Source organism: Monodon monoceros, unplaced genomic scaffold, assembly GCF_005190385.1.
Source record: "Monodon monoceros isolate NGI ecotype Baffin Bay Population unplaced genomic scaffold, NGI_Narwhal_1 Super_Scaffold_10, whole genome shotgun sequence".
NCBI lineage: Eukaryota > Metazoa > Chordata > Mammalia > Artiodactyla > Monodontidae > Monodon > Monodon monoceros.
Window position 1 is genome coordinate 15,751,286 of NW_021703766.1, and position 26,728 is coordinate 15,778,013.

The window sequence follows — 26,728 nt, forward strand, 5'->3', positions numbered from 1 at the left end:
CGCAGGGCCTGCATGCTTCTCTAGCATCATCCTTTCTGGACACTCTGGCACGGTTTAGCTATTCCCTGACGGGAAGAGTTTTTCCTGCAGGTTCTGCTAGCTAATTTCTACTCACCCTTTAGAGATCAGAGCAAATGGCATTTCCTTCAGGAAGCCTTCTCCAAAAACCTCTGCCCTGACTCCAGTCCAGGTGCTGGAGCTCTAAGCCTGCCCTTTCTGGCAGTCACGTGGCTGTAATTAAGGCACTAATTGCATAGCAGGTTGTTTAAGGGCTCTCCCCTCCCTTAGATCTAAGAACGTGTTGGTCTCATTAACCATTTTGCACGTGCCTGCCTGGTAGGCAGTAGTTGTTCAATAAATGCCCATGTTGGATGAGTGCTGATGGGTTGGCCCAGCCTGTGAATGGTCCCCTGTGTCACTGGCAGGTCCCAAGTTAAGCAGCAACAAGCAGATGCGGAACCAGATCACGGTTTGCAACACTAAGTACCCTGCCTCTCCCAAGTAATTTCTGCTCTTTCCTGCTGGGAAGACTTCATGGGAGAGTTCAAAATCCTGAAAACCAGCTTCGGAGATGCTTCTCATCTGCCCTGAGTGAAAAGAAAATAAAGGACCCCCACCCCCACCCCTCCTGCCTCTACCTGCCCCCGCTCCTGGCATTAGAATCCCAAAGCTGCCATTCCCCATCACGGCTACTGCTGCAGTAATGGGCACTGCTACTTGATGGCAAAGTTCTAGCCGGGCTAATTAAGCATACTGAGCTAATAACCTTCCATTTTGGGACCGGTATTATTCATAATTTAATGTATTGCTGCTGAAACATTAACCTTTCGACAACTGGCATGCTGCCCACAGCAGCCCAAGTGCTGACCATCTTTCAGTAAAATGAGTATTATTGTTAAAACAGGTATAAATCATTCATGCCTGCCGCTTTTGTGTCAGACCCTACGTGAAAATAAGCAGTAAGCTGGGTAATTTATTTACCTTTTGGTGATTATTTTTTATGATTTTATGATCATATTCAATGATTCATAAACATTGGCCCGGTGCCATTTTGTAATCATTTCACATTTTAAATATTGTGTGGCTGTTCTGCTTTTCATCTTTAAAAATTTCAGGATTGATATCAGGCAACTTAATCCAGGCACAAATGCAATTTCATTTGAAAGAAATAGGGTGGGGAGGGGGGAGAGGGAAGAGTCCCAGCCCCATTCATTTGAACAAAACCATTTTCAACAGAGCTGATTGGAGCTTGCCCTTGCTACAGCGTTGCACTTACTGTAGCAAACTTTCTTTGAAGTTTAACACACAGAGGGTGCCTTGAAATCTGGATAAAAGCACAGGAAAACAGTTAACAAGCTTCTGGTTGGAAAGATGATGGGGAGGACCTCAAGGGTGGAGGGAAGCCTGGAAACTCTGGCCTCGGGCCAAGAAGGTTGGAAGCCACAAGCCTGCCTGCCAGCACCTGGTTGGAGAATGCGATTACATCCCCCGGGATCTGGAAACTTGACTGCCCGCCCGCTCCCGCTGCCCGTGCTGTGTTTGGGCTCCCGGAACGGTTCCAGAAATTAGCCTTTTCTCCTTCTGGCAACAAGTAGGAACTGGAGGCTGAGAGGCAGGCAGGTCTTTCATGGCCCGAGAGCTCAGGAGTCCTCCCCACCTTCCACAGGCCGTCTCCCGGGAGCGCTTCGTGGTTCTTCGACCAGTGAAAACACAGAATTCCCAGTATGTAGGAGCTGAGGCCGATGTTCTGATGGTGGGAAGGAAGCGGGGCCAGGAGCAGGCAGAGAGTGTGACATTGTGTTAGCACTGTTCCTCCAGGACGTCCAGGAGCAAGCTGGCTTCTGGAGCCTCATGTCACGCCAGGCGTGTTGGCACAGAGAAGCGTGCAGCCAGACGCCGTCGCCCCAAACGTGGGAGATGAGGTCTGGAAAGGCGGCCACGGGTATGTGCTGTAAACAAATACCCACGTCCACCGGGAAGCCCAGGCAAGAGCAAGATAAGAGAAGTGTTTCTTTCTGGGACAGTTTGAATCGTGTAGCTCTGAGATGGCTGCTTACTGTGTTTTCTTCCTTTAGTCTGCTTAATTTCCCGTGTACAGCTTTCATGGTTTTTTTTTTTTTTTGTACGTGGGCCTCTCACTGTTGTGGCCTCTCCCATTGCGGAGCACAGGCTCTGGACGCACAGGCTCAGCGGCCACGGCTCACGGGCCCAGTCGCTCCGCGGCATGTGGGATCTTCCCGGACCGGGGCACGAACCCGCGTCCCCTGCATCGGCAGGCGGACTCTCAACCACTGCGCCACCAGGGAAGCCCCCATGGTTTTTTTTTTTAAAAATTGACTGTCTGGTTTTAGATTTTACCTGTAGATATATATACCTATATCTCCACAATAAAAAAATTAAATAATTATATATTAATTAAATAATTTTTTTTAATGCTGCTAGCTATCCTAATGTCAGGAGGTTGTAAGCATTAGAACCATAGGGGGCCCCATGACCATCTGAAGCGGGGCTTATTGCTTCCCTCCGTCTGTACTTAGAAGTTGAGAACACAACCCTCAACCTCCTGGCGTTAGGAAAGCAGCTTTTTAATAATACGTATTAATTAAATAATTATATATGTAATTATTTAATTTCTCATGTGGTAAAATATATATGGCATAAAATTTGCCATTGTATGTGTTTTTAGTGCACAATCCAGTGGTGTGAATCACTGGTTTACATTCAAAATGGTGCATGTCTCTCACCAGTAACTATTTCCAAAATTTCTCATCACCCCCAAAAGAGACTCTGTACCCATTAAGCATCAACTCCCTACTCCCTCCTGCCCTCAGCCCTTGGAAACCTCGAATCTACTTTCTGTCTCTATGGAGTTGCTTATTCTGGATATTTCATATAGATAGAATCACACAATATTTGTCCTTTTGCGTCTGGTTTATTTCACTGAGCATAATGCTTCCAAGGTTCATCTATGTTGTGGAATGTATGGGAACTTCATTCCTTTTTATGGCTGAATAATATTCCCCTGTATGGATATACCACATTTTGTTTATCCATTCATCTGTTCATGGCCATTTGGGTTGTTTCTAGCTTTTGTCTATGAGCATTGTTTCTGGCTTTTGGCTGTGAATTGGTCTATAACAAACTGAGTCCCTAGTATACAGGTACTAATCTATTTTTTCATTAAAGGTCATTGCCCATTATACACACTGATCTACCTTCATCTTGAATGCTCTGTTTGTTAGCTTGGCAGAGCTGGCCTGGGCACACATGGCAAAGCCATTCATGCCTGGTAATTACTCTCCAGCCATCCTGTCAGCACTGCCACCTAAGAGCACTTCTTGTAGTCACCTTCTGGCCTCACTGAGCCTGGTGCCAGTTGTGAATTCTGCACCAGTAGGTTCCAGTCTCTATATTGGACTTGATAAAACACACTGCTTCTCAAGTATGATGAAGAACAAATTAAGAAACAGAATAATCTGGCATGAGCGAAATTCCCTTTCAATCATGTCAGCCAGAGCAGATGTTGTCATGAAATTTGATGTTATGGATTTACTTCCTAATATAAAGTCTAAGAGGGAAAACAGCATAAGAGCTGAAATGTGAATTGGACATGTCTACAGAGTGTGAATTGGATTCAAGACAAAATATTGTGAATGGTTAATAGGGTCAGTCTAAGTATACTTGCTGAAATAATCTCTTGGATATGCAAATATTCTGAGAACTACACTGTCAAATATCTATTGTATCCTCTTATCTATGTGTTCACAGAACTGCTACACGTTATAACAAACGAAAAATGTGAATTTAAAAAATAATGTCACCCTAAAATAATACTTTACTTTGAATAGTAATTTTTGTTGTCAGGGTTTTTTTTTAAACTTTTGTCACACACCAGCCAGCCAGGTTCTTAAAACAGCATTATTTGGAAATAATAAGAGGTGAACTTTGTGCATCCTGTTCCCAGCAGATACAGAAGTGGGGTTGGGGGTAGGCAGGGAGTGGGAACAGGTCACACGCTCAACTTGATCTGGGTCCCTCAGTCTGCCGTTAGCATCTGCCATGCCTTGGTATTATTGCAATGGACCTTTTCCTTCTACTATCTGGGGTCCCTTCAGTGGAATACCTTTTCCTGGGAACACTGTCTTGAGGACTTGAGATGTTAGCTACATGTTCACCATCTCACTATAATAACCAGCCAATTACACCTGAGGATGGGGGCAAGGAGAGTTAGGACGAAGGACACTTGGAGAGAAGCCTTCGGTGTCACTGTTGGTAATTTCCAGGATTTCACCATCAAACTGCTCACTAAAACCCTTAGCGAGTAACCAAACTGTGAGCTTCATTTAGTTTCTTTCCCTCTCCTTTTCCTAATTTCTGCGAGTTGGGCTGGTGAGCAGGAAGAAAAAATTAAAAACTGGTCAGCAGATGGATGGCCCTCACCCCCCCCCCCCACTCATGTCCTACAGAAGTTCCCTCCCCCGTCCCCTCTTCTCCCTCCCCCACCAGTTTGCAGACACTTACTCATCCATGTTTCCCCAGCACTTTGAACTTCCCTCTGTGATAGCACTTCTCATGTTGCATGACAGTTCATGCAACATGAGGGGCGGGGATTAGGTCTCATAACTCTTTCTGTCCCAATCACAGTGCTTGGAAAATTCTAAGAGCTTGATGAACATTTTCTGGGTTTGATGAAATAACAACTTTTGTTTACAGAGTTTTTTGGTTTTTTTTTACATAAGATCATCTTCCTGGATCTGAGGACCAAACTAGGGTTGTTCTGGCGGATACTGTGAGAAAGATATAGAAACCAAGACCAGGAGTTTAGTGATTTGGCTAAAGTCCCAAGGTAACTGGGGGGTCTCCTGATGCCTCTTGTCAAACCCCTTGTCTCATGGCTTCTCATGGAGTATTTGGTGATGTGAACTCAAAGGAAGAAATGGCCAAGTCTCTTTGGGACAAAGTCAGTTGATAGGGGAGATTATGAAAGACACCTGTCTCCACCTGGAGCATTAGGTGGGTCTCCAGAGGACAGCCACTGAAACTATTTCCAAAATAATGGGGCAAAATGATGTGTTTAGTTTCCACACCTTGGAATTAGGTACTACCTATGGATTTAAATGTGACCGTTTGGGCAAATCTCTCAGTGAAGTGCTGAGGACATTTTCTTTTTGAGGGACTCCGGAAAAATGCTCACCAATTAAGGCAGGCTGACTTACAGCTCATAGACTTAGCTATATAGACAATGGAATATTACTCAGCCATAAAAAGGAACAAAATTGGGTCATTCGTAGAGATGTGGATGGACCTGGAGTCTGTCATACAGAGTGAAGTAAACCAGAAAGAGAAAAACAAATATCATATATTAATGCATATATGTAGAATCTAGAAAAATGGTACAGATGAACCTATTTGCAGGGCAGGAATAGAGATGTAGATGGAGAAGACGGACATGTGGACACAGGAGGGGGGAAGGGGAGGGTGGGACAAACTGGAAGATTAGAATGGACATATACACACTACCATGTGTAAAATAGACAGCTAGTGGGAACAAGCTATAAAGCACAGGAAGCTCAGCTCGGTGCTCTGTGACGACCTAGATGGGTGGGATCGGGGCAGGGGGAGGGAGGTCCAAGAGGGAGGGCATATAGGTATACATATAGCTGAGTCACTGCATGTACAGCAGAAACTAACACAACATTGTAAAGCAGTTGTACTCCAATAAAAAAAATTAATGGGAACAGACAGAGCATCCAGAGAACAACTGCTTCTGGGCTGCAGCTGACTTGAGGTGTTGACCTGCTCTGCACTCTCTCCACCTGGCTAAGTCCCAGCCAACTTTCAACACATAGCTCAAGTCTCACTGACTTTAGGAAGCCTCCCTTGGCCATCCCTTCAACCCTGCCCTCTGCCCCCCAGTGTGCTCCCACAGTGTTTCACGTTCATTTCCAACATTACACTGTGGAGTTTGTCCCTCACTTGACTGTGTGCTCCCTGAAGGGAGGGGCCTGTCCAATATGTCTGTCACTGGGCCATTCTGAGAGCACATGAGATGATGTAAGTGTCCTGCAGAGGGACCGTGACCACCAGATATCAGCTTACAATACCCAGCCATTCATTGTGCTTGGTGACACAAATTCTTCCATAAATACATCGTCGGCCACTGTTTTTTTTTTTGTTAACAATTTCTGTTTGCTAATTCTACAAAACAACAACAAAAAAAACAAACAAAAACATTTCCCTGGTCTTCTAGGTCAAAATGTGTTCTCGTGGCCTTCAAGACCTTTAAGATTGAGATTTCTGGGGCTTCCCTGGTGGTGCAGTGGTTGAGGGTCCGCCGGCCGATGCAGGGGACACGGGTTCGTGCCCCGGTCCGGGAAGATCCCACGTGCCGCGGAGCGGCTGGGCCCGTGAGCCATGGCCGCTGGGCCTGCATGTCTGGAGTCTGTGCTCCACAACGGAAGAGGCCACAACAGTGAGAGGCCCGTGTACCGCAAAAAAATAATAATAATAATTGAGATTTCTTTGGATTCAGTCTACCCGCTGACTCCTCATCTCTCTCACTTCACCATGTACATGCTGACCTACCATCTCCAACCTCTGTGCTTTTGCACACACAGTCTCCTCTGCCTAGAACACCAGCCCCAGAACCAGGAGAATCCCCTCCATCATCCAAAACCCAGATCACATGGCCCTCTGAAGTCTCCCCAGACTCCTTTCCCCAGGTCATGTTAGGCTTTTCTCCTCTTGGTTCCCTGGGCTTCTGCTACTGCCTGACCTTTCTCATCATGCTCTGATTATTTGTTTCCTTTAATTAGAGTGCAAGCTCTCTAAGGGCAAGGATCTTGTTCTTTTTTCCCGCACGCTGTGCCAGGGGCTAGGTGGCTGGATGAATTTTTTTAAAATTAATTAATTTATTATTTTTAAAAATTTATTTATTATTTATTTTTGGCTGCGTTGGGTCTTCGTTGCTGTGCACAGGCTTTCTCTAGTTGCGGTGAGCGGGGGTTACTCTTTGTTGCGGTGCGCGGGCTTCTCATTGCGGTGGCTTCTCTTGTTGCAGAGCACGGGCTCTAGGCATGCAGGCTTCAGTAGTTGTGGCACACGGGCTTCAGTAGTTGTGGCTTGCAGGCCCTAGAGCGCAGGCGCAGTAGTTGTGGCGCACGGGCTTAGTTGCTCCGTGGCACATGGGATCTTCCCAGACCAGGGCTCAAACCCGTGTCCCCTGCATTGACAGGCGGGTTCTTAACCGCTGCAGAACCAGGGAAGCTCTGGATGAATGTCTGTGAAAGAAGAATCTGTATAATTTTCCGTTTAATGAAGTTGAAGTTCTTTACCAGCTCTGAGAAGACTTTAAATGTACACTGGTTTTTGTATGGTGTCAGCTTTTGGTTTCCAGGACTTTTGTTCTAACAAAAGGAGAATGAGAACCCAGGAATAAGCAAGTTGCAAATGTACAAACTTTCCTTCTCTAAGGGCCATAAAAGGTTGAGCACTGAGACAGCTGCCATCCTGCTGTCCAATTTCACCCTGTTTATTGTAGTCTTGGGCCTAATCAAGATGGCCGATGTGACATTTGCAACTAGTTTTATGCAAGATGCAAAATCTTGTGCAACAATAACCAGAAAAACTGTTGCAATTCTATGCAAATTGGAAAAAACTGGGGGCTGATTTGGCCTTTGCAGATGTGACTTCATTTCTTTGTCTCCATCATTCATCCCAGAGGCCCTGCTTTGGAAACTTTAAGTAATTAAAACATCTATCAACTATCCATCGACAGCGATGGCGATGTGCCTGTGTGTAGTCAGTCGGTTCCGTTCCAAGGGTGTTCTCATGTGATAATTATGTAACAACACACTTTGTCACTATGTGGGTAATGAGAAATGGTCATGACACTGTTATCTTATCAGGCATTATTAAGTTTTGCTAATGGATGAGACTTTCTATCTCACTTTAGTTCTATCTAACTTTCTATCTCACTGATTGGCCAGTAGAGTCACTTGCAACACCAAAAAGCAAGTGTGTAAATATATATTTTTAAATTAATTACCACTTAGTTTTATTTATTTATATCCAGCCTTACAAAGAAAGAAAAAGGATTTAAGGAAGCTTCGAAGACACAGAGAGGTCCACGTTACAAGCGGGTGTCTAAATGGAAGCCCTTTAGGCAACCAACAGACGCTGTCACGACTACATACTATGAGATATCACTTTACTGACACATTTGTCTTTCCTGACTCACCCAACAAGGGTGGTAATTCCCGCCTCTGTACCAGCCCTGTGCCCTGAATAAACCTATCCCGTAGTGTAGCTCCTATCACATTGCAAGTCTTTATACCCATGTCCGTGAGCGTCTTGGGGGCAGGGCCCTGGCTTATTTACTTTTGTGCCTCATGCGCCTAGTACGGCTCTTCAGTTAAGCAAGCTGATTGATGATGATGTGAACTGTTGGGCAGACTCAGTTTTAGATGTGCCCTTTCCCCCCAGATTCCCTTTTCAGCCCATCCCTGAGCACACCCACCAGTACCTCTCTGGCTGTCCCTCCTACTTCCCCATCAATCTCTTCCCCATCAGGCCCTGTTCGCAAGGGGCACAGTCCTGCACTGAGTCTAGTCATCTCTGCTGTGGTTATAACAGGGTTAAAGTCGAGGTTTCTAATCGCTCCCATGAGGTCTTATTACCTGTTGATTAGGTCCTTTTGGGATCAGCATCAAACTGACAACAATAATAAACACTCCCTTCTTGGAACTCAGTAATGACCCTGCCTGCCCCACAGGCCTGGTGGCTGTGGGGAGGGGCACTGCGTGGGCCTGGAAATGGCAGGCCATGCTAGGGGGCATTTCCTGGAGATTTGGTGCAGGCGCAGAGGTGCAGCTAACAAGCTGACGGGCACCAGCTTGAGATTTTTGCCTGGCTGGAGGCACCTCTGTTGTTATAGCACAAGGTGCTCAGAGGACCCTCCACAGCCAGCCCAAGGACTTGAGTGATGGAGCTGGGTGGTTTTTCCACAGGACTTGAGGAATTTCTGGAGAATGGCCCTGTAACTGTTTCATGTGTATTTCTCCAAACTTTTTTCTATGTGCATATAAATGTGAATGAGTGTGTGTGTGTGTGTGTAGTTTTAGTGTTCTTATTATAAAAATGCAATCATACTAAACATTTTGTTTGGCAAATTGCTTTTTTGTTCACCCAACCATCTCTCTTGGACACCTTTCCCTATCAGTGCTTAAAGTTTTGCCTCAGATAATGTGACCTACAAGGGCTTAATTTCCAAAACACACAAACAGCTCGTACAGTGCAATAACAACAACAACAAAAAAACTCAATCAAAAAATGAGCAGAAGGGCTTCCCTGGTGGCGCAGTGGTTGAGAGTCCGCCTGCCGATGCAGGGGACGCGGGTTCGTGCCCTGGTCCGGGAGGATCCCATGTGCCGCAGAGTGGCTGGGCCTGTGAGCCATGGCCGCTGAGCCTGCATGTCTGGAGCCTGTGCTCCGCAGCGGGAGAGGCCACAACAGTGAGAGGCCCGTGTACCGCAAAAAAAAAAAAAAAAAAGAGCAGAAGACCTAAATAGACACTTCTCCAAAGAAGACATACAGATGGCCAACAGGCACGTGAAAAAATGCTGAACATCGCTAATTATTAGAGAAATGCAAATCAAAAGTACAATGAGGTACCCCCTCACACCGGTCAGAATGGCCATCATTAAAGGTCTACAAATAACAAATGCTGGAGAGGGTGTGGAGAAAAGGGAACCCTCCTGCACTGTTGGTGGGAATGTAAATTGGTGCAGCCACTATGGAGGTTCCTCAAAAAACTAAAAATAGAGTTGTCATATGATCCTGCAATCCCACAACTGGGCATGTATCTGGAGAAAACTGTAATTCGAAAAGGTACAGCACCCCAATGTTCATTGCAGCATTATTTACAATAGCCAAGGCATGGAAGCGACCTAAATGTCCATCAGCAGATGAATGGATAAAGAAGATGTGGAATACATACACAATGGAATACTACTCAGCCATAAAAAGGAATGATATAATGCCATTTGCAGCAACATGGGTGGACCTAGAGATTATCATACTAAGTGAAGTAAGTCAGAAAGAGAAGGACAAATACCATATGATGTCACTTTGTGTAGAGTCTAAGATATGACACAAATGAACTTATCTACAAAACAGAAACAGACTCATAGACATAGAGAACAGACTTGTGGTTGTCAAGGGGGAGAGGGGGTGGGGGACGGATGGATTGGGAGTTTGGAATTAGTAGATGCAAACTATTATATATCAAATGGATAAACAACAAGGTCCTACTGTAGAGCACAGGGAACTATGTTCAATATCCTATGATAAACCATAATGAAAAAGAACATGAACAAGAACATATGTATATGTGTAACTGAGTCACTTTGCTGTGCAGTAGAAATTAACACAACCTTGTAAATCAACTACACGTCAATAAAGTAAAGTTTAAAAAAGCTTTGCCTTAATGTGATAAAGAACATTACAATAATCCAGAATAAGAACAAAGCAAAATACATTTAACCATTCTCTTGTTGTTGAACATTTCAACCATCTCCAATTTCTCGGTATTACAAATAAAGCTACAATGACATCCTTATACATTTTCTCGTGTACTTGTGCAAGTGTATATTGTGAATGGTTGTGCCTATTTGCCCACCTAACAGTGATGTCTAAGTGTGTCCTTTCTGTGGCTCCTGGTTAGTATAATTTTACTTATTTGTGACAATTTAATTGTAATAAAATATATCTCAGTGATATTTTAATTTGATTTTCCCTGACATTGCGTTTATTATGGAATTAAAAATATGTAATTCAAACCTAAAGAAAAATTATAAGAATAATCCAAAGAATTTCCATGTACCCTTTATACAAGTTCACCAGTTCTTTACATTTTGTCCCATTTGTTTTAGTATTTTTTTTTCTCTTTCTATATCTGTGCTATCCAATATGGTAGCCACTAGCCACACATAGCTATTTATATTTAAATTGAATTAAATTAATAATTCAGCTCTTCAGTTGCATTAGCTATATTTCAAGTGCTTGGTGGTCATGTGAAGCTCTTGGCTTCCATATTGTCAGAGCAGGTATAGAACATTTCCATGATCATGGAAAGCTTCACTGGAAAGCTCTGAGTTATATGAATGCATATTTTTGAGCCATTTAAGAGTCAGTTGGAGAAATCATGTATATTTACCCCTAAACACTTCAATGTGTACTTCCTAAGAACACAAACATTCTTTTACACAACCACAGTACAATGATCTAAATCAGAAAATTTAACATCAATATGACATTAATCCACTGACCCCATTTGAATTTCATCAAATGTCCCAATTTTTTTCTTTATGGCCATTGTTTCTTCTGGTCCAGGATGAAATCCAGGATCAGACTTTGCATTTAGTTGTCATGTCTCTTTATGTCATTGCATCTTAAGAATTAAGTATGTAAGTATTCAGTCCACACTATGAAATCCTCTGGGGTACGTAGCAGGTCTCATTTCTATTTCCGTGCCCAGCATTTAGAGCAGGGCCTAGGACGAAATCAATGATTGGAAAAATGAACGAATGAGTGAATTTCTGGCCACCTCTTACTTCATTCTAATTCTGATCATTCTAGTCATCATACCCCCTCATTCCCTGAAATCCAAACAGAGGAGGGCAACAGATGGTTATCAAGAAGACACCTAAGAAAAGGTATTAATGTAGGGCTGTAGACTGGCACCACCATCTGTGGAAGACATTGTGGCAATCAATATTTAGAAGAAGACGTCTTCTTTGCCCTAGCAATTTCACTCCTTAGGACCTACACCGGAGAAATTCACGCATATGTGCACAACAAAACAAGCGTAAGGATGTTCACTGCAGTGTTGTTTGTAATAGGAAAAAAAAGAAATAGCCTACAGTCAATCAGTAGGGGAATGGTTAAAAAATGCATGTGGCTATATCCATGTCAGTTCATTTAAACGCTTAAGAAATAGTTGTAACTGTTAACATAGTAGTAAAAACACCTATTATGGGACAGGTAATGTTAGAGGTTTAAGGGACAAAGAAATGAAGACAACATCTCTTATTGAGCCTATATTTTAGTAGAAGGATTATGGAACGCACAGCAGCAGGTAGAAAAAATGAGATGGGGCTCTGCATAATGACAACAAAAGATCTCCAGAGCATTTTAAATAGTAAAGAAACAAACAGGCAAGTTGCAAAATAATAACAGTCAGGATATATTTTATGTTTAAAATCACAAAATCAATCTAGACATTTCTGTATGTACACATATGCATGTGAACGAAAGTTTTTCCTTTTGGTCTGAACGGACACACGCCAAGCTGTTACTACCTCTGGGGCTGAGTTTTGTTTTATCCTATCTTGCTTGATTTTGTTTCTTCTATGAGAATGCTTTCATGCATTGCTAGTGAAATTAAAAGTAAATAACTAAGCACACGAATGGGAAGTCTAATCGTCAGGCATCGAAGGGAAAACAGCCACTATCTAAGCATTAGAGAACCGAATGCAGTTACTACAGCATAACCAGAACAAAGATTGGCCTGTAGACTCTTGCCATTCATAGGAAACAGCACCAACCAGTACCTGAAATGCTGTGCTCTCACCAGCTTCAACTACCAAGCTTTATTATTTATCCTACGTCTTAGCAGTTTCAATATTCTCTAGGAGGAAAGAAGGAAATTAATATTCACTGTATACTTAACACCTTCCAAACACTTGTCCTATTTACTATTTCATTCTGTGCCGGGAACTTCAGAAAGTATTACTATCCCTCCATTTTAAAGATGGAAAAACCAAGGCTCAGAAGGTTAAACATGTTTGTGCAAAGTCTTGAATACACCAGTTGGCAGGTGATGGAGGCTAATTCAGATTCAGTCCTTCCCAACCCCCGAAGCTCACTGACTCTGCCTTTCAAGAATCCCTTAAGGATGGCTGGAGAGCGGGTTTGCAGCTTCAGGATCTCAGTGTCTGTCCTGGGTGTCTGTCTCCTTGTCCTTTTCCTCGATTTTTAGGGATGCTTTAGAACAAGCTTTGGGTAATGCCCTGGGCATGTTTGACACACTTCTCTCCAGAGTACCCCCATTTTTCTCTGTTCCCATCTGCCCATGGTATCCCATCTCAAGAGAGAGAAATAAGGAACAGTGTCAATGAAGAAGAGAGGATGAGATAGTCAGAGAAAGAGAGGCAGGAGACCACAGAGGAGTCGATAAATAGAAGACAGAGAAAATGAGCCGCGGGGGGGGGGGAGGGGTTGGACCTGTGATACAACGAACTATGGGAATCTCGGTCTCATGAATTACAAGGATGACAACAAAGCCACGCAGGAAGGATTAAAAAATAATAAACACTTTTACTTGGGGCTTCCCTGGTGGCGCAGTGGTTGAGAGTCCGCCTGCCGATGCAGGGGACGCGGGTTCGTGCCCCGGTCTGGGAAGATCCCACATGCCGCGGAGCGGCTGGGCCCGTGAGCCATGGCCGCTGAGCCTGCGCGTCCGGAGCCTGTGCTCCGCAATGGGAGAGGCCACAGCAGTGAGAGGCCCGCGTACCGCAAAAAAAACACAAAAAAAACACTTTTCCTAATAGGATGGGAAGGGGGAGGTTAGTGAAGGGTGGAGAGGAGAGAAGCGCCCCAGACACCACCCACTTTCCTTCTGCGTCGAGGGGAGCTGGTGGAGGGTCCCCAGATGCTGCCCTGGGGCCTGGCTGACCAGGAGGGAAATCTGCAGCCCCTCTGGATTCGGGCGTGGCAGGTCCCCTCCACACCCTGGGAACATGCTCCACACTTGAGGCCCAGACACCCGCAGAAGACCTGCACCTTTTATGTTACTGTCTTAGGGATTTTCAAAGTTTGCCCTTGGCCTGAAAGTCTCTGGGCATCCATGCAAAATGATAAAACAAATTAAACAGTGCAGCAGCAAACCACGGGAGAAAGGGTGAGGGGAGAAGAGAGAGAGACAGAGACACACAGAGAGAGAAAGAAAAGCAGTTAGGACAAGAGACAAACTGGAAGGAAGACAACGGGAGAAAAGAGGAAAGATGACAGGAAAAAGAGATGATAAGAAACAAGGAGAGAGGGAGAGAAGCTGGCAGAAAGAAGGGAAGGGGAGGGAAGGGAGGAAGGAAGGTGTTTTATATTCCTAGGAAGGAATGTATAATAATATATAAGAATAATATACAAGAATATAAGAAAAATATAAGACTGTTCCCCATATCCTGAAGGTCAGTAAGTCTGGCTGGGAAATAAAGAACACGTTCTAGTTGAGGGTTAGCAAAAGCCCTGAGGAAGTACGAGAACTTCTGCCAGCTTCCACAAAGCTGCCTCCCAGAAATTAAAAATCCAGGGCCAGTCATTGTGCACATGGCCCACGTCTATCCATGCTCATGTCCACATTACAGCGTAGAGAATGAGGCTTCATCCAAGGTGTTGCTTTAATGTGAGTAATTACAATTAAGCAAGAACTCCCGTGGGATATTATCACATACATCTACTACGTGAACTACTGGGGTGAGGTAAGGAGGCAAGTGCCACAAATACACAGGAAGGAATGTTCCAGAAGAGATAACAGGCAGTGGAATCAAACATGGATGGGAGGTCTTGATTCCTACAGATGGGCTCCATACACAGAAGCAGGGAGGCCAGAGGGTTCCCAGGAGATGAGATTGGAACATGGCGAAAATCCTGACCCACCTCATCCTAGGCTCTCCTAACACATCCTGTTAAACAGTCTCTAAGAAAGGGAGACTCACATGCTTTGTGAAATTGTATGTGGTAGCAGTCTAAGGGCTAGAAGAAATGATAAGAATCTCTCTATCCAAGGCTATTATTTTTATTTGCTTCAAAGCAGAGGCTAAAATGAAGGGGGAGGCCATTAGACTAGGCCTCAACTAAGGTAGGGCTTTCAAACTCTGGGTGTGACCCATTCGCGGGTTGTAAAATCAGTTTGGTGTTTTGTGACCAGCTTTTCTTTTTTTCCTAATAGAATAGAAAATATCAGCAAGTACCTCGTGTAGTGAGGGTAAATACTGTTGCATGAAACTTTTGATCTGGCTATATATGCATACATATTAATACACATACATGCATAATTGTATACTGGGTTGTGAAGTACAGTTCATTTCTTATCATGAGTTGTGGCCTAAAAGTTTTTGTTTTGTTTTGGCCATGCCACACGGCTTGTACGATCTTAGCTCCCCTACCAGGGACTGAACCCGTGCCCTTGGCAGTGAAAGCGCGGAGTCCTAACCACGGGACTGCCAGGGAATTCCCTATGGCCTAAAAGTTTGAAAGTCAGTAGTCTAGATGTATCAATGAAGCACAGAGGTTTTCGGCTAGAAAATAGAAATTTCCAGGTTTGAAATGCATGATCAAACAGAACCTCTGGCTGTGGTTGCTGTCCAATGGAGTTGACCAGAAGCAAAGGATGGAAAGGCCATTAACTTTTCTTGAGGTGTGTCTGCCACAGAAACTCCATGAATGGAGGACAGTAGTTTGCAATTGCTCAAATCTTAGGAAAACTTTAGGATAATCCCTAGTGCCCAAACTGGCACCAAGCGGTTGTGAACTGCTAAAGAAGTATCATTCCCAGAGAGCACATCCTTCCAGCTCCTTTCTCAGATATGCTCATAGAGGACAAACGGAAAGAGGCGATCCTCCTTGGTCTATGCTGGATACCAATAATTCTTTCCACTGCCAAGAGCCTTAGTTATTTCTGTTCTGTAGGATACGCTATGCTCTTTTCCCTGTTTTTCCAAACAGACTTTTTCTTGTACACATCCTGTTCTTTATCCACTGTATTGGGGGTACTGGGGGTAGATAACTTATCATTTAACCACAGGTCACTGAACCACAGGAGCTACCTCTAGATTTCAAGGAAAGAGATTTCACAGGATGTAGTTATATGAACCTTTGGGTTCTTTCCATTTGAGTTGCATGAACTTTTATGTGTTTTGTGGGCATTTGGGAAAGTCTTTCTGTGGAAGATGGGCATGAATGGGTGTTGAGTGGGCACCCAAAGGGGTGGACTGTAGTTGGCATTTGTCAGTTGCTACCGGGCATCCGTGTCCTCCTCTCCCACCTTAACAGCATCTAGATTTTCCTCTGGATAACTGCACCCGCATGCAGCTTATGGACTTCGTGGGCTGTTCCAGCCGTGAGCTCTAATGACTTGAGTCAGTCAGCACCTTTCATTTCCCTGATTACAGCTGTTCCTTCAGGGGTGGGCATAGTGTCCTGGGATGGTCCCATCAGGTATATTTCAGGAATCCTACTTGGAATGATGGTATGAAACACTCTCTACCACTGACATAAATGAGGGAACATGGGGCTCCAAACTTGGCCGGCAGGCATCCTAAGACTCCAAGGGGAACAGGCTTTAGGACAAGGTCAACATTGTGGTTGACACAGTGGAGGGGAAGAAGAGCTCTGGCCCTTCTTTATACTCTTGAGCACTTGAACCAACCAGCCACGTGGCCTGCCTTACCTCTGGACTGTTCCCTGTGAGCCAGTAAGGCCCCCTCACTGAAGCATGCTTGAGGTGACTTCTGTTGGTTGTAGGAAATACATACTTCCTCCACTCCATACTTTGTTTTGCCAAGCTCCATCATCTCAGATGTGGACTTGCTGAGCCTCTGTCCTAAGCTTCCAGGAGGGTGGTTTCCTTCACAATAGGGTTTAGTGGCCTCAGCCAGGGCCTACACCTGAGACTTCTCTCTGTGCCCAACTTCCCTCATATATTAAGTACATTCTTATGAAACACATGATCCTTGATTCTTTTGGAGCACTCAAGGCTCATTTGACTGTCTCTTGCCTCTTCCTCCACATTTAGCTCATTTCCCACCACTAGCCTTGCCCATTATGCCACAGTAATACTAAACGGCTCCGTCCAAACCCCATACAATTTTATATGCCTTTGCTGACACTGTTTTTTTTTTTCCTGCCAAGAATGCCCAATCCTCTCCACTTTCTTTGCTTCTCATCTATTTATCCTTTTAGACCTGTGTTCTCCAATATGGTAGCCGCAAGTCACACATAGCTACCGAGTTCTTGAAATGTGGCTAGTGGAAGTGAAAAACTGAATTTTTAATTTTATGCCATTTAAATTAATTGAAATTAAAAAATATATATGGAACAATATAAAATATGTTTCTATTAAACACACCTTTATTGCTTTGATAGGACTACATTTTACTTTAACTGTTGAGAAGTTGGTGTCCAAATTGAGATGTTCTGTAACTATAAAATACACACTGGATTTCTAAGACTTTGTACAATAAAAAGAATGTAGGGCTTCCCCGGTGGCACAGTGGTTGAGAGTCCGCCTGCCGATGCAGGGGACACGGGTTCGTGCCCTGGTCCGGGAAGATCCCACGTGCCGCGGAGCGGCTGGGCCTGTGAGCCATGGCCGCTGAGCCTGCGCGTCCGGAGCCTGTGCTCCGCAGTGGGAGAGGCCACAGCGGTGAGAGGCCCGCGTACCACAGGAAAAAAAAAAAAAGAAAAAAAAAAGAATGTAAAATATCTCGTTAATAATTTTTATATTGATTAGGTAGTGAAATAGCAATATCTTGGATATATTGGTTTTAATAATATATGTTAAGATGATTTTCTCCTGTATATTTTCACTTTTTAAATGTGGTTACTGGAAAATTTTAAATTACATACATGGCTGGTAGTATACTTCTACTGGGACAGCACTGGACTAGACCCTACCAGGTTTCATCTCCTTGGGAAACCCTTCCCTGGTCACCCAGGCTAGGTGCAGTGGCTTCCTGGCTTCTCATGACACCCTCTTACATAGTACTTATGTCATTAACCAATACGGTCTCTTCATGTGTCTGTCTCCCTCCCACCTATCCCCAGACTATAAGTTTCTCAAGGGCAGGGACCATGTTTTATTTTCCAGGGCCTGCACAGTGCCTGGCACATAGTAGGTACTCAGTAAATACTTGTGAAATAAATTAATGAATGGCTAACCACATCAAGTTCATGATATCACAGGTACTTCAAAGAGAATTTCCACGCACAACTACTTTCTAGATTGATATGCTATCTTAGGGCTTCCTGAAGGTCCAGTCTTTTGGCTGAGTCTCTTGGTTACTATGTGCAGTGCCCAACCTGGGGGGCTGTACAGAGCAGCCCTATAGGCTAACCTTTCAGCCTTTCCTAGAACCCTGATCCTGAGAGGGTACCAGATGGGTGCAGAGCAGGAATGGGCAGACAAAGATGAGCTCCAAGAGGAATGGAGGGAAAAAAAGAGGAAGTGAGGAATGCAGGAAGCAAGCCTTGTCCCTCTGCCTTCTGTGGCAAAGTGAGCTGAGCATTGCTGCCAAGCAAACAGTGGTGTCGAAGGCCGGGGAGGAGAAGCAGGGCTGGCTGTGGTATGCCACTGGGTGGAGTTAAAATTTATAACAAGGGAGAGGCAACTGAAGAAAAGAAAGATTCTTTTAAAAATTCTGCTGAAGCCTAATTAGAAAAAAATTCCATTCCCTCATGCTAAGTTTTAAGAGACTTCCCTTTCAGAATTATTTTCAGTCTGGTGGTAACAGGCAGGAAGAGTGTCAGATGTTCACCAAGCTATAAAGCGGATACTCCCCACCCCCTAAACACAGAACCTGCCCATATTGCTTTTCTGACTTGGGTTATGAGGATACAGGATATGAAGTTGTCAAGGCATAGATCTTTCCAGATAGGAGTGTCCCTTGTGGTAGATTGAAAACAGAATGGCTGAAGTATTTTGCAGCTGTTCCCACCAAAGAAGTGGAGTAGATTTTGCCAGGCCTTGAATCTGGGTTATACCCATGGGACATTAGACAGCCTGATGCAACCAGAGGCTTGAAAAGTGCTTGAACACTGAGGCTTGCCCTCTTTTGCTGTTTTTGGAGCCCAGCCACCATGTGAAGAAGTCTAGGCTAACCTGCTAGATACTGGGGACATGTAGCTGGTTACCCCTGTGGATACCCCCTATATGCTAGACATGTATGTGACACCACCAGGGACCACCAGGCCTCAGAAAATCCTCCAGCTGACTGCACCATACAAGCAAAACTGGGCAAATCCAGCAGAAGAACTTCCCAGCTGAGCTCAGCCCAAATTGCCAACCCCCAGAATGGTGGGCTAATAAGTGATTGTTGTTTGAGGCCTCTAAGTTTTGGGGTGTTCTTAAATGTGGCAAAAGCAAACTAATATATTCTGACAAAGAGGTGTGGAAATCCATAGAGAAATAGCCACCTTACTTACACCTTATTATAACAGAGTGATTCAGAGTATGGGCTTTGGAGACAGGCAGATGTGGTTCCAACACTCGCATGATGTGCTCTCGGGCATCTTTGGTAAAAATGACAGTACCTACTTCATAGGGTTGTAATGAGAACTGTGTCACCCAGCGTGGCACATTGGAATTAAGATAATTTGGGGATAGTTTATAGAGGAACAATTGTATTTACAAAGGTGTGGTCAGGGTTCAGGGACCCACAAGGGAGAGTGCAGTGCCCTGGGGCCATGTTATCACCGCAGGTGTGAAGAGACAAGGAGGTGACCAAGAGCTGGAGACACAGCAGGCAGGATCAAGAGGGCCACCTGGCAGGAGCCATGACCTTGAGTTGAGAGACGAAGCTGCTCTGCAGTGACACGTCTGAGAAGGAGCTGGAGGAATAAAAACTCTGACCCACACTTTTTCCTCCTTATTTCCTGCCAGTGTTCCTTGTTGGCCAAATCCAGCTGGGAGCCACTGGACATACAGATCAGCCTCCTGCGGCAAAAAGTAAGGTGACGAAGGAGGGAGAGTAGATCTGGGGTGAATAATGTGCATAAAAGAACGGAGCATGTACCTGACACCCAGTAATTATGATGAATTATCATTCATCTATAAACAAGGTCTATAAGAGGCAGAAAAGGAAATGAGTATTTTTTGCTAGGGTGACCTAGAGAATATTCATGGACAAGATATGCTTTGGAGGGATTGGGAAAATAATAACAAAATGATAAGAGCAAATATTTATTTGGAATTTACTATGTGCAGGTACCATTCTTTACACCTTATGTATGTTAATTTATTTAATCTTCATAACTATCTTATGGGGTTAGTACTATTATTATCCCTATTACACAGGTGAGAAATTGAGGCAGAGAGAAGCTAGATAACCCAACTGAGGTCACACAGCTAATAAGCAAGGGAGCCAGGATTTGAACCCATTTCAAAGGCAGTGTGGGGCGTGACTTTTGTTTTTTTTTAGGCACAGAGCTAGAAAACTCTTATAGAGGAAGTAGGGAGTTATCCAGGTGGAGTAGAGTGCGGGGTTTCTGCCAGAGGATAGCAAGAGACAGTCTGGAGAGAGCGAGGTAAGGACCAGACTACTGAAGACCAGAATGATAGGCTGAGGAATTTGCCTTTATTCTGATGAGCAATGGGAAGCCACTGAGGATTTCTGAGAAGAGAAAGGCAATCACAGCAGAGTGCAAGAAAGATAAATCTTTGCGCGGCATGAAATTAACAAAGCAGGGAACAACGGGAAGCCAGGCAACCAGCTAGAAGATACTGCAGTAGTCCAAGCACCAGGAGATGAGGGCTTGAATAAGATGACAACACCGAGATGAAGGGCAGGATGTTGGAACTGCACGCAAGGGAAGGCTCAACAGAACGAGGGGACTGATGAGCTGGGTGTGTCAAGTGGTGGGGGTGCTGGAGAAAGAGAAACAGGACAAGAGGTTTGGGACCCAGGTGAAAGGGTCACGATGGTATCAGATGGACCACTCAGCCACACTTAGTGTACGAGTTGAGAAAAAAGTGTACGTCATCCAGTCTTGCGTTTTTTCTAGTTATAACACAAATGCCATGAAGTTGTACCAACCCCTAATCAATTGCAAAATAACAACTGGTTTTGCAATATCAGCTCCTGGCAGATTCACTGGTGAGGCTGGAATAAGGATGGGGAGGAATTCAAGGACTGCCCCCTGTGGTGGTAAGAGACCAGGGTTGCAGGATATTGTGAGATTAGTTCTGGGGAAGCTGGAAGGATGCTTGGTTGCCCGGCGACAATGCTGTCCCCACGGCAGCCCTGGGTTTCCTGCAGTCCCAGATGCATCTTATTAAAAGGAAAGAGGGATGGCTGGCTGACACATTTCCCGAAGTGGCATTTTCAATGTCCCAAGTCTTGGTAACTTGTTTATAAGTGGCACTTACAACATACAAGGGAAGGGGGAAAGTGGGGAGAGGAAGAAAGTTCTCCTAGGGTCTCAAGCACATGAGGAGTTGATCTTGACTCTATGATTTCAGCTCGTCTAACAGACACGGTGTGCAGAGCCTCCTTGAAATCCACCTGAAATGAATTAGCCTAAAGTAAAAGTAGGTGTTTATCTCAAGTCATTGCCTCGAACAGCTGACTACCTGTTGGAAGAAGGTTCTGATCGATGCAGACCAGAGCAGCCGTGCGTGAGCTGTTACACAGCGGTTAGTATTGATCAGAGCTAAAGGCTGCCGATAGGAATGTGGAGTGAACTGACAGGCAGAGAAGAGGGAAGGAGGAGGCAGTCTTCGCTGGTGGCAGCCGTACAGAGGAAAGCCGATAAAAAGTCAATTCCACTTAACTGAATGGCTGCTAACTAAATATTTTTGGGGCTACAGCCTTCCCAGGTAGCAGCTGGAGCATCTCTGTTCCAGAACTGAGATATCAAGCAAGAGCTGGACATCGACAGGTGAGATCACAGGGCCCTGGTGATGGATGGGGGAAGAAGAGAGGCCCCCGAACAGAGGGATGGGTGGCCCTGGTCTTGAGTGAGCTGACTGGGTGCACTGGAGGACAGCCATGGACCACGGAATGCTGCTGATGGGAAGGAAAGGGACAAGAGCCAGTCTGGGATTTGTGACACAGTCTCTGATTAATTCGTTCATTTAAAACCTTGATTCTTTTCTCTGCACTTAAGGGGTATTGAAACTAACTGCTGCAGTAAGAGAAAGTCGACCAAAGGCTGGTCCATTCACAGAGAGAGGCAGAATGGTGCAATGCTGAGCTGCTAAGAGACTGGCTTTGGGAGATTCGGTGCTCACTGACAACTTGTTTTCTGAACTTGCACGTGCTCAGGACTGCACTTCTCTTTCTTGAATTAGGTATGACTATGTAACTTGTTTGGGCCAATGAAATGTGTGTCCCTTCTGGGTGGACATTTAATTGCTAGTGAATAACTTTCCTGCTCTTCGCTTGCCACTGTGATCATAGGTGATTGTGTTCATATGGATAAGAGCAAAACCCCCTGGAATGTTACGCTAACACATGGATAGTTGTCCAAAACTGCACTGGATTTTGTGTGAGTGAGGAATGAACTTCGATTATGTCATGCTGCTGAACTTTTGGGCCTGTTTGTTACCCAGCATAACCAAACCCTTTCTGACTGGTACAGGGGGATTTTGGTTTTTAGAATCCTGTGTCTACCAGTTGCTAGTAGTTGTGTGATTTGGCCCATTGCCTAATCCACCCATATCTTGGACTATGTATATAAAAATAGTAACAACAACAATAAAAATTATGATGTATTGAATGCTTACGAGGCATAAGCATGGCATAGGCTCTGCTTATATTAATTCGTGTAATTCTCAAAGCAGCCCTGCAGTAGGGTCTATTATTATCCTCATTTTACAAATGTGGAACTCAAAGCTCAGAGAGGTTAAAAGACTTTCCCATGGTCACACAGCTTGTAAATGACAGGCTAGAATTCAAGCCTAGGCAGATCACTCCAGAACACTTTTTCTTAACCATTTTCCTACCTACCATTTTCCTGGACCTCAGCTTAGTCGCTTAAAAAATAACAGGTCTCCCAGTATAGGCTCGGGAATAAATTCACCAGTTGGCTCACACTCAAGCATTCTGTATGGGAGGAGAAGAGAAAAATGTGGCTAGTATTTCTTTTGCTCTCTCACTAGTCTGTCTATACCATGCCTTCCCACAAGTCTCTGTAAGGTCTGAGCCTGTCTGGAATAACCTTCTCCATTTTTTCCCTCAATCTTGGGTTTTTCTAAGGCTCCAGATCAATTCCCTACTCATTCATGATACAAACAAAGAAACTCCTTATCAGTGGAAGAGACTGAATGGACTTCTGTCAAAGGATGCCATTCTGAGGAGTTTCTCATGTATAAAATGGGGGCAATAACCCCCATCTCACTGGGTTGTTATACCATTTTTTCATCTGTTTTTAACATCATATTCTAGGTTCTAGACACTGTGTTACGTGCTTTTATATGTGTGTGTTTGTACACACACATATAAAAGATCTATCTGTCTATCTATCTATCTACCTACCTATCTATCTATCTACTTACCTACCTACCTACTTAATGATCTATCTGTTAATCTTCACAGCAATCCTAGGAGATAGATAACATGTCCATTTTACAGATGAGAAAACTGAGGCTCAGAGAATTTAAATACTTTCCCAGAAGTCACTCAGCTAGAATGAAGGATGGGGAGCTAGTTCAAATTATAATCCCAAAGCCTGGTCTTTTTTCTGTTAAACTCTAGTACCTTTCTCCCTCTTGTGTAGTTAAAATAGAATAAGAAGTTAAGATTCTCTTAGAGTACAGGGCCTGGCACATAATAGCAGCTCAAGAATTGGTAGCACGAATTACGTTCATTCATAAACATTTATATATTTATTTGTTATTTTACTTTATTTTTTTGCTGTGTGGCTTTGCAATCTTAGTTCCCTGACCAGGGATTGAACCCAGGCCACGGAAGTGAAAGCAATGAGTCCTAACCACTGGACCACCAGGGAACTCCACATAAACATTTATTGAGCAGCTTCTATGCACTAGGTAGTGTGCTCCAAGAAATTCCTAAAGGAATTTTTCAAGGAATTTGAAAACAAACATATAAGGAAATCATTTCTTGTCCCTACTGCCTTTCAAGACACTCTTGGGCTGCCCACAGCGCCAACTCCTTAGAAAGCACCAAACAGAGGGGATCCCAGGCCAAACGAGTGATGGGATACAGGGAGTGGCAGCAGCCCTCATCATGCTGGTGTGCTTTCTCAGTGGGTCTGGGTCCATAACCTGCCTGCAGGCCATCCGGGTAGCTGTGTAGGGGTGCGTGGAGTCCCTGGAGAGCAGAGCAGTGCAGAGCAGCTAAGACCCTGCTGCCTGCTGGGCACCTGCCATTCAGCATCGCAGTCATGCCTCACAACAACCTTTGGGATGGCGATGAGAGTTGCCTCATGTCCAAAACAGGACCGAGTTTACCCACGACACCACCCTGCCCTTTCTTTCTTTTTTTTTTTTTTTTTTTTTTTTTTTGCGGTACGCGGGCCTCTCACTGTTGTGGCCTCTCCCGTTACGGAGCACAGGCTCCGGACGCGCAGGCTCAGCAGCCATGGCTCATAGGCCCAGCCACTCCGCGGCATGTGGGATCTTCCCGGACCAGGGCACGAACCCGTGTCCCCTGCGTCGGCAGGCGGACTCTCAACCACTGCGCCACCAGGGAAGCCCTCACACTGCCCTTTCTTTATGACCTTAGGTGAGGAGAAAAGGATGGTGACGGAATTCTCCTTGATCATAGTTAGAATTTACCTGTATTGAAATGTAGATTCCAGCCAGCCCCAGGGGGAGGAGAAAGAGTGCTCATATTTCATCAGCTGAACCACCATGAGATCCCCAGGAATAAGGGGACTGACACTACATACCTCCTGCCTTTGTGCCGGGGATCATGCCAGGATATCTCCTTATACCTTCCCCACATCCTCCCATCAATCACTGACCCCACATGATTGATGAGAAACTGTCTCAAAGAGGTTAAGTGGTGCCTAGGATTGGTCCTTATTTTCTCCATGCCCTTATGACAACATTTAATAATTTTTCTGAGTAACTGGCCCTTCTAAGTACCTTAATTAGGGAGGTCATCTTTGCTCTGTGCTTGTCAAACGTTAGTTACTTGAGAAATGCCTTCCATTTATTGATATATCAATGTATTGATGTGTGTGTGTGTGTGTTTATGTGTGCATGCGTGCCACCTCTATGCTTGGGTTCCTCTCAACCAATATTTTGGGTACATGCCGAGGGGAGTGTGCTCAAGCTATTTTGAGTTTCTGTACTTAACTCCTAGCAAGTTTAATAAACTTCATTCCTTTAGGTAGTAGACTTAATATTTTAAGTATGGTTTTAATTACCATCCTTCTCATGTTGAAGGAAAAACCGGGAAAAGGTGGGGGGAAAATCTAACCTATGCGCATTGCCAGTGATTTCACTCTTTGTGAGAACGAAGGCCAGAATTCCAGAACAGAGAGGCTAGAGTCTCTCTAAATTGTTTCTTCAGGCATGGGCACATCATGCTTAAATCATTTTGAATTTCGCTGGGTTCTACTCTTCCAGCACAGGCTGTAAACATTTATCTTTGGGCTTTCCCAGAAATGTGTCTTATGGAAGGGATTAGCTGTTTGCACATTTAAAGTTCCGAAGGTGAACTCCTCTAACCTACCCCACATAATTAAAGTGGAAAATTTCTGGTGGAGAGAAAAAAAAAACCCATCAGGGAAAATACCATGTTTGGGAAGAGAGCTGGACTCCTATGGTCTCAAGAGATGGCTCTGCATTCTCGGGCACTTAATTATAACCCATCTCGCTGGGCGCTCTAGTTCTTCCCTCTGCTCTGTCTTATCTCTGCGTTGAGATGATCAGCAGCTTGAGAGCGTGGCATTGGAGTGGGGAGAGTGGTTGGTTTTATGGTATAATATTTAAAAATGACTCAATTTTTAATGTGGAGTATACAAGGAAGAAAAGATCAAGTAACAAAACAGAGCAATAGTTTAATTTTTTCCGATAAATCCTGTTGGTATAAAACAAAACCAATGTGTGGAGCTGGGTTTGAAAACTCAAATAATACAGAAAAACCCAAAATGAACATGAAAACCCCCGCTCTCCTCACCCGCGTTTGGTTCTGCTCTACAATAACTATCACTGTTAACATTTTCTTGCGATTCCTTCCTTCAATTTAAAAAATAAATAAAAAATAAATATATTTTTATATATATATAAAAAATATATTTTTATATAAAAAAATATATATATATTCATCGTATAATTTTAGCAGCACCCAGAAAGCCCTCGTTTCTACCTATTGTCTGTCCTCTTTGCTATAATGGCTGATATTTCACCGTTATAGATTCACTGCTTTCCATGTGTATGCTTAAGGTACTTCTTTTTTTTTAATTTTATTTTTATATTTTATTTTATTTTTTTTTGCGGTACACGGGTCTCTCACTGTTGTGGCCTCTCCCGTTGCGGAGCACAGGCTCTGGACGCGCAGCCTTAGCGGCCATGGCTCACGGGCCCAGCCCGTCCGTGGCATGTGGGATCTTCCCGGACCAGGGCACGAACCCGTGTCCCCTGCATCGGCAGGCGGACTCTCAACCACTGCGCCACCAGGGAAGCCCTGGAGCAAAATTTGAACCAAGGAAGAGGCAGTCAGGTGCTCTGAGTGGAAGGCAGACTGCTCCTGGGCTAATCAACCTTGGTTTTACATGAAAAGAACCTGGGGTGCTTTAAGATGTTCAGAGTACTGAATCCCACCCACAGAGATTCTGGATGTCCTGGTCTAGGGTATGGTCTGAGCACCCCCTTGATTCTAATATGTAGCCAAGGATGAGAATTACTGGTCTGGTCAGAGTAGCTCTCGGTAAAAGCATCAGGTGTGGCAAATTTACTTTGGGGGGTCCTTGTACGCCAACT